This window comes from Hyposmocoma kahamanoa, unplaced genomic scaffold, assembly GCF_003589595.1.
Source record: "Hyposmocoma kahamanoa isolate Upper Pololo Valley unplaced genomic scaffold, ASM358959v1 100021, whole genome shotgun sequence".
NCBI classification, from domain to species: Eukaryota; Metazoa; Arthropoda; class Insecta; order Lepidoptera; family Cosmopterigidae; genus Hyposmocoma; species Hyposmocoma kahamanoa.
The window spans coordinates 5,703,119-5,712,909 of NW_020653200.1; the positions used below are offsets into that span (position 1 = coordinate 5,703,119).

The 9,791-nt window shown below is 34.3% G+C and overlaps 1 protein-coding gene across 1 annotated transcript in view; it reads left to right on the forward strand.

The window, feature by feature from the left end:
- The first annotated feature begins 1,411 nt into the window (after positions 1 to 1,411).
- LOC113240548 (dentin sialophosphoprotein-like) overlaps positions 1,412 to 9,791 on the forward strand; it is a 40,369-nt gene continuing 31,989 nt past the window's right edge. Inside the window, exon 1 of the mRNA XM_026477884.1 lies at positions 1,412 to 1,450. The gene's annotated coding sequence lies outside the window, so the exon portion shown is untranslated. The remainder of the gene's footprint in view (positions 1,451 to 9,791) is intronic.

A 9,791-nucleotide genomic window follows, 5' to 3' on the forward strand; every position in this document is an offset into this window, starting at 1 on the left:
TACACCCAAACTCACGAGAGAAATAAATGTAGGCCATACACATATTTCTCCCGGCCTGGAAATCGAACGCATCACCTCTGCGTGGCAGTCCTGGATGGTAACCGTTCAACGACGTAAGCTACACGCCTGTCCATATCAGTTGCTTTGCCCCTAAGACCTTTAAACCGCAAAGATCTGATGGGCACTGCCACTGCGCCCGTCACCCTGAGACATAAGTTGGCAAGTTCCGTGTGCCTGTAATTTCACCAGTGCCCTTACCCTTCTAAACCCGAACATATTGTTGATATTACTGCTTGGCAACAGAAATAGGTAAGGTGGCAGTACTTCCGTGGACGAACTCTTTCACAAGGAGCTCTACTGCTAGTAAATTATCGATGGAAATGTATCTACTTTAACATTTTATGTCCTAAATATAAAAATAATGTTAAATGTTTATAATTCAATTTAGAATCTGATATTCTTATATAATATATATTACAGTATGTTTGTGAAACTTTAATTTATGTTAAGAAGAATAGTAATAAATTTGTATTGAATTGATACTCAATTTTTTTTTGGGAAATTACTCCACTAGTTTGGTGTAATTATTAATACAAAGAAAGACATAGTTGGCATAGCGTCTGCCACGGTTTGTTAGGAGATGTCGATTGGAATCCAGCCGGATCAGAGGAATTTGTTCTAAGTGTTCGATATTTGTGTTAATAATTATAAGAATAGAAGAACATTTAAGCAAAATAGTGATAAACAAACATAAATATGAATACGAACATAACAGTAAACTGGCTGTTTTTGACAATCGTCTTCATAAAATCACAAATTTATGGTTCAAAGTATACCGTCGGCTAAATTGAATCCGATCCTTGTTTACTCTTCAAGCACAATATTGGGCAATTGAAACTTAAAATACAGTTTCTAGACCAAAGGTATAAGATTGTTACCTAAAACTAAAATAAAGGTTATCGTACATAATTATTTCTGGTAGTTCTGGTTTTCTTTGTCTACTCAAAAGTTCAAGTTAAAGGTTTAAAACTACAGTGAAACAAAAAACTTGCACTGAAGTTTATTACCATACAGTTTCTACGTACTTGGATGACAAAAATCCGTGGTCCACACTTGAAATAAATATTACACATGATAAATGTATACAAATATTTATTTACAAAGAGTAATCCCTAGAATTTCTTAGTCGTTCTTTTTAGGGGAATCTGCCTTACGAATAACTTATATGTTTAATCAATGTGAGGATTATACAATTTAGTTATCTATGAAATTAAGATTGTTTGAGTTTGAATTTGAATGATTCATCTCGTGTCGTATCTGAGTTTCCCGCCGTGGCGCTCTCGTCTCGTGCGCTTTTAAACGAATCCAGTTCGTCCACTGGCTGCGCGAGCGTCTCTCCGCCCGCCCAGTCGTCGCCCGCCCGCCCTGACGAGCACGCATCGCATCACAGGTCAGTCACCCTTATCATAATTTTTAACAGACACCGCAATGTCAATATAATAACTAACAATCAATACTTAATAAGCTTCAAAAGTCGTATCAACCCATTTTCTTTGAACACTATATGAAATGGGTAATTAACCAAAACGGTATTTAGTATACCGCATTTGCCGTTTTCAGAATGTACTAATGATGTAGAACGGAAATAAAGTGATGTTTGTGTTTACATAGAAATATGAAGTTTCAGTTTTCGTCAAATTCTCAGGTGTTACATATAAAGTGGTATTTGCGAACTAGTGAAAAAATTAAAAACACCTGTTTAATAATTATTTGCGAAATGTGTCAATGAGCGCTAGGCCTTTTAGAATGAATATATAGCATAGAACAAAACACAGTTTTAGTCGCTGTTTACATCTGTCGATGGTTGTAATGACAAATCCTGTACATATACATACATGTTAGCACTTAAACTAAACGGCTAACAATATGTGCTGGTCTGTCTGTAGGCATTTTAATATTTTAGTTATATATGTTTCATAAAGAAATATAAATTGAAAATACATATTTTCCCGAAACTAGTTTTTAATTTCATAATATTACTTTATACGAATTTTCTCCGGAAAATCGTGACAATTTAAATTTAAGTCTGTGAATGCGTACTTAGTTTACAAATTACAACTTCTCTATTTGATTCATCTACCTCTATCCACAAGCACCTGCTTGTGGATATCTTTTTCAATATTAGCTAACCTTAGCTAATATTGAAAAAGATATGCTTTCACGAACTGATTGAAAACAGAACAGTAATTGAATTAGATTTCGAGGCATTTAATAAGTTGACCATATTATATAAATGAATTAACAATTATTTGGCTACAGAAACACATAAAGAATTCTTAAATAAAAATATTAAAAATAAACGTGCTGTTGTTAAAGAAATACAATCAGCAATCCATAATTAAACAGCCGAAACATAACAGCAAATTGAAGTTAAAGGCAAAAAAAAACACGATACAGAATTGCCCGCTGGGCTCTTATATTAGAAGACCTCGCATGTAGACGTATAGAAATTGAGTATTTCCTATCTCTGCAATAATGTACAGTTTATTCACGACTACCGAAATATATATATTTTTTATTTATTTATTATTTCACTTTTAAATCATTATAAAGCTACCAACATACACGCGTACATTATTCTAATTAAAATTTAAGTTTACTGACATTTGTCATAAATTTAACAAATTATGAGAGTTTCATTTTAACTTGTCTGTCTTGATATTTCGAAGTGTGGATAATCTTCTTCGACATAAAAGTGTACAAGAGTTTTTTTAAGTTTGTTTATTAAATATTTAGTCTACTATTGGTACAATAAAAGCTTCAATATTATGAAGTAAAACTAGGATTTAAGCAATTTAGACATAGTTAAACAAGCAGATATTAACTACTTTAAAATAAACCACACTCAGTTACGTGAATACTATTTGTATCCTAGTGCTAATATATGTATGTATGGTGTTCCAGCTAGAATATTTGTTTATACATACCCGCCACCACACGCTCACCGTACTCTCTAACCTAAAAGCTACAGATTTATTTGCGGAATAATGCAAAAACCAACTTCAAATTACCTAGTTTTATTTATTTGGTATTAATTTACAATGTTTACACTTAAATTAAGAATGGTAACATTTCAAAAACTAATTAGTATTTGAACAAAAGCATTAATTAGGTAAGGAAGTAAAATTGTGTAATATGATTCTAATGATTTAATATGATGATAAAAATATTCAAGTACATATATCATTTCCGTAATTCCGCATTTTGAAACTTTACTATGGCAATTATTTGCTAGAAGATACCGTCGGCTAAATTTGAAAAACTTCGTAACTCCGTTTTTGAACATTGATTCCTTATTTACTTTTAAAGCGCTGTGTCAGGCAATTAAAGCTTCAAATATAATTTATATACCAAAGGTATACAGTAGCGCAAGCACGACAGAGCGTGACATAAACCACGGAATTTCGCGAGAATAGCAGTATCTCGCGCTTTGTGTCGCTCTCGCGCAAGTCGCGCCCTGTCGGGCTAGCCCTACAGACTGTCATATAAAATTATTATTAGAAATTCCGTTTTTTTTTGTGTGCTGAAAAGTTCTCATTAATGGATGTACGAGGTTTACGAATTTAACCGACGACGATGCGATAAATATTCATTCATCCTTAGAAACCATAATACCAAAGTATTATTATAAATCAAATTCCTATACATAAATAGTCATAATATTGTTCTTTAAAATTATGTTATGTAACATATAAGAAGTAGATACATTAACATAATTATTGTATTGTATGTGTCTACATAAATACATATATCCAGTAGGGCGTAATCACATAGTAGAATAACATATAATTAATTATCTGTGTAATACATACGTACTTACGATCTACTCAAAATTGTTTTCCTCATCGAGTGTCCACTAAATTCACTTATAATAATTCCATTATGTGTACTAATTAAAACATAAAAAAAATAATATTGAAGGCACTCAATCACAGATGGAAAGAAATTGGTGAAATTGGGCATACGAATGTCGATATTTATATAGAAAATATTTACTCTACAGTTTTCACCCACACACCGCTAGATGGCATTAATCGAATTCAAACGCGATATTGAAGTTATCACAGACATTGTACAAAGGTGAACGAGTTTTACTAGCTCCATACAATCGTAACAAAATATCTTGTTAAATAAGTTACGTTAAGCTAACATTATCCTTTCATATTCTCTCATATTTTTGCAGGGTGCCTAATTCTTTAAGGGATTAGGACCTTCAGATATTTCTCAAAACAACCTTTACGGAAATCGCTATCTCTCGCGTAGAAGGCAAGTTTATAAAAATAGTAATAATATTTGTGTATAGTTTCCTAAAACTTGATGTCTACAGATATGATCGAAAAATAGGAGTAGGTTTTTTGTGCTGATTTTAATCCATAAATTCAAAAACATGTTACATAAAATGAAAATTTTAGTAGCTCCTTGTGAAAGATTTCGTCCAGGGAAGTATTACCTTAATATTTCTGCTGCCAAGCAATAATGTGAGCATGAATACTTTCCGGTTTTGAAGGGTAAAGGTGATGGTGAAATTACAGACACATGGGACTTATCAACTTATGTCTCAGGGTGACGGGCACTGTGGCAGTGCCCCTCATATCTTCGCGATTTAAAGCTCTGAGTGACACTACAACTGCTAAGGACAGGTGTGTCGCTTACCACCAAGCGCACGACTTTTCCGTCACTTAGTACCATAAAAAAACTTATTTGTTTAATTTAAATAAACTACTTCACCAAGCTACTACATTTCTAAACTTCATCTTAACATTTCAGACCGCATTAGTTTTTCTCCCTTATAATAGTTTCTTTTTTCGGCGAATGGCAGATTCTGTAAATGACGGATATGTACAATCCGCCGGGCAAATAAATTGCACGTTTTACTTATATCCGGTTTTACAACAATATCAAATTTCAAATTCTTAGCATAGAGATAGAATTCGAAGTCCCGCCATTACGTTTTTGCTGGTGAGATTCGGGTCTATACAAATAACAACAACATAAAAATAACATCAGAAAAGCTCACTGGTTAGTATGTGTATCCTGTATATATACATACAATCGTACAAACATGAAGAGCATTGATACATAAAAATTACAATAAACAATTAATAATGAGCAGCGGATATGCAGACAGGGATATATAAAAATAATTCTTCAGGATATCCCATTGCATCAAATGCAGCAGCGCCGCTATTTTAGTCACAACGTCGTCGTCGCCTGTACGCAATGCAGCATGTAAAACTAGTATGTTTGTCATTGTGTGTTTACGTTTTATATTTAAAACAATCATCCTAGGAACTGTTCCAAGACGCGTGACGTTCCCAAATCGTATTGAATCAGTGTAGTGGATATCCTATTCTTGAAGGACTCCGCCGCTGTTGGTATGGCGCCACTGTTAAGCCGGGTTTTACCATACGAGTGCTCTCGGACTGAGTGTGCTCGTACGAGCTAGATCGTACAGGAGTCCAGTCGGATTTCGGTTTACACCTTACGCGTTCATCATCATGCGAGTAGAATTTGTCTCTTTGCGCAATCAAGATGATGGATGGATTTTAAGACGTGTTCAACGGGGTGCTTCTAATAATTTTATTCGCAAAGTGGAAGAGGAAAATGAATACACGCTTAAAACCTCATAGCGTCACATTCATTCCATTAGTTCGCCATTTTGTATTGCTGCCGTCCGCTAACTAAAACGCGACTAAGTGACAAAATATTTTTGAGATATCATAAAAAAGCCATAACCCAGTTTTAGAATATTGAAATTCAGTCAACCGTGACCACGGGACCTGTAAAGGGCCCGAAACGTCGGTTTGTTTGAAAAAACAAATATACGCGATTTAAATCCGGAAAAATAGTTTCATTTCCAATATTGAAATTGTTTAATGATATTTCCGTCACGCATCGTTAGGGTAAGCTCTGACAAGTCGAACACGTTAACTAATTTTAACTGTTTTTAAAAGAGAGTTTTGTGCTTTATTTTTTGCCATTTAAAACGGTTATTTAACCATTTGTCACTTAGCCGCGTTTTAATCAGTGAACGGCAGATTTGTAAAATGATCCAAGTACACTTGTAAAATATAACCGCGTCTGAGTCGACTCTCATCGAATGCCGACGTCCGAGTGCGCTCGGATCACATGTTTGCACGTTACGAGTAGCGTCTTGACAGTCATCCGAGTGGACTCGGTCCGAGCGTACTCGTATAGTGAAAACTCAGCTTTAGTAGGCCTTACTACACAAAATTCGTTCTGACGTTTTTCAAACAAGGGTCATTTTTTATTTTATTTAATTACGTAACAACACGCAAAAATAGCTATATTTGATAAGCCTACTTCATACATGAACTTTAATTTCATCGTAGTGAACGGCTTACCTTAAGAAATTAAAACACATTATATAAAGTGACTCTTTGTCAACTGTTTAAAATAGATAATTATTATTTATACTTGATAAACCTAATTCATACAGCAATAGACGAGCTGAATTACTAGATGCTTCGGCCAGAAGGGCGTCCTTTACAAGATATCATTCAAGTCCAATAGCCCTGTTCAAATACCATACGTATTTAAATGGCTATTTGCTTTATCGCCAATCATTTAACTATAAAACAAATCTTTTAATCAAAACAGAATAATCTAAGCTTTAGAATACGGGAAGAACCTAAAAAGATATTATGGTTGTAGACGTTCACTCTCTTACGAACCACGAGCTCTCTCCCGGGAAGTTCATTCATACCACTAAATTAGTTCCAGGTGTCGTGAACGGTGATCCAACATCGCATTTCATTTATTGACCTGTTGGATCCACGTTATTTAGCTAAATAACGTGGATCCAATGAAAAAGGTGATGGTTAGATAGCCAGATAGCTATCTGGCTATCTAACCATCATCTACTGGCTGTCCTCATTTTCTCGGACGCCGCAATCGCCCCAAGTGTTTATGATAACAGTTAAACTGCTCGTAGTATGCCTATAATTCTCGTGGTGTACTTTCAAAAGATATAAATCTTTCCATAGAGTTTGACGCGAATCAATTTTGTAAATTAGTACAGACACTTAAATACGCGCGTGGTTGTGAACATCAGAGCCGGTGAAAAAAGCCTATTGAGGGGCTGGAGTCTATCCACCAAGCAACTGACCCGTGTTCCGGGTACATTGCTCGCGATTATTTATCAATTCGCGCTTTTCGAGAGTGCTCAGGCACACTTCTACTTTCAGTCCATTACAGCCAGAGTTCCTAGGATTTTGTATTATTGCCTCCCCTGTGCTCCCTATGAACCAGCAACATGTGAATCAGTAAATTTCGCCCTTAGACGACGCCTAGTTGTACCAATCGATGAACAGCCCTAAATTGGTTTCTGTAGTTATTTAATTCGACAAGCTTCACATATCTTTTCGCCTACCAAGAACAGTCCAATTTATAAAAGCAAGGCAATGGTAACGTACTTTGACTATGTTCTCACAACGCCAATCTCCCTCGTGGTGGGTAAAACGTTTTTCTCAAAAACCTCTCTCTTCGCATTTGTAGCAACCAACGACCTAAGGAAGTTCTCTACGAATTCGACGACCACTTCAGTATCGTATCGTAGAACAACCACACCTACACACCGATTGCCGACCTGGTGAGAATAAAGAGCCCCTTAACTGAGCATGTACTCATGTCAATTCTCTTCTATAGTGAAAGTGTCTAGTCTCTACGACTTGCTTATTGTTTGGGTTAAGAGCCTGCAACTTGCCCTTTCGTCCGGTAGCACAGTCAAGGTCAGTAGCGTTCTTCTTGAAAATAACATACAGAAAAAACTGACATTGTTATTATTATTATTATTATTATTTTTATTATTTCCTTAATGGCGGCCACTGCTGTTTGTTTTGTGAGAATAATATAAAAATAATGGCAATCGTTGCCAGTGTAGTTGTTTGTCCGACATTGTTCTTTTAAACAACTTGTCCATTGGTAGTGACAGAAAGAAAACGGCACCAAACTTTCACACATACACATAAAGGAGATAGACATATTGATTATAAAAACTTTAATTTCCATAAAAAATTGTCTCTCTTTGCTAAATTGACACAAAACACTCGATACATGTTTTTTTTTAATTAAGCCAAGAGAAAACATATTTTTTCTAATTCCCAATAGTCCCACTAGCATTATTAAGAGCTATACACTAAGATACAGCCTAACAGATATATAATTGTTATTTCAATATAATATTTAGGATTTTTGGTAGTTGCTTGTATTCCTTTAAAGGACTATTTGGTCGCAACATTCTAAAACAGGATACAAAAAAAGTCTAAAACTTATATTAATTTACCTATCAACCAGTACACCATACCTATAAAATACATTACGGCGGGAATTATATAATAAATACACATTTGTAAAATATCCAAAACCTGAATTAGAACAAACAATTTTGTTCTTCAATGTCAACATTTCTAATGATGACATATAATTATTCTCTTATTCCTTGAAGTAAGTACCATACGATTATATGCATCAACGGCATTAGCAGTAGTTGGATTCGTACCTTTGAAGATCTCGCCTGTGCTTACCTAAAAATTCTAATTCTTATTTACAAACTCAAACACTAATATTCTTCGAAAATAAAACTACTTTTTCGGATCTAAATCACATATATTGTTTTTTCAAACAAACCAACGTTTTAGGCCCTTTACAGGTCCCACGGTCACTGGTGACACTAGTTATCTCTAATATTAATGCAAACCACCCTATTTCTCACTATTGTTCATTGACTTACAAATAAATTGTTGCAAAAGTTATTTACTAATTACCTTATTTTTAAATTTTTATTTCATTTTTTTTTCGATTTAGATCTGAAAAAATAGTTTCATAATTTCATTTCCTATGGGTAACTATCGCAAAAACCCATTGAGCAGGTCAATGCAAAAACCCAATAAACCGACAAATAATCTGTAATTCACAGGTAAAAAAAAATACACTACAAATCGTCACATTGATTGAACTCTATTACTCATTCGTAAGACAGATTTCCCTGAGAAGAATGAGTAAGAAAATCTAGGGTTGTTCTTTGTACATAAACATTTGTATACATTTATCATTTACAATGTTTATTAGAAATATGATAGATAGATCAAGACAATTTGTAAGAGCTAAACGAGCTACTACCATGGTTTGTAAGAACGAAGAAGTTTTGTGAAACCTAATGTAATGTTAAATATAATAAAAATAACGTAATGTAAAAAACAATAAAACCTAATGTAAAATTCTTGTTTCTCTATAATTTTAAACCTCGCAAATGGCAAATTTTGAATATCACCCAGAATCGTATTATTGACTTTGATTGAATTTGTGACTATGTGAAGAATAGCCAGTTCATATTAATTACTCGTATTACTTATGTTTATTTAAAAAAATACTATTCTTCTTAACACAAATTAAATTTTCATAAATTTACTGTAACGCTAGTGTAAGAAAGAATATTAATTATTAATACAAAGATCGAACACTCAGAAAAAACACTCAGAAAAAATTCCTTCGATCTGGTCGGATTCGAACCGACGTCTTCTTGCATACCGTGCCAGACGCTATACCAACTAAGCCATGGAACGAACCAACGGAACTCACGAATTTTTCTATGTGCTGGCGTCGTGTCTTTGTGCTTGGTCTTTCAACGACTTTTTAGTCGTAGCGCCATCTATGAGAAATCTATTAAGGTGCCTACAGATACGATCGACATTGTCGATCGACAACGAGAA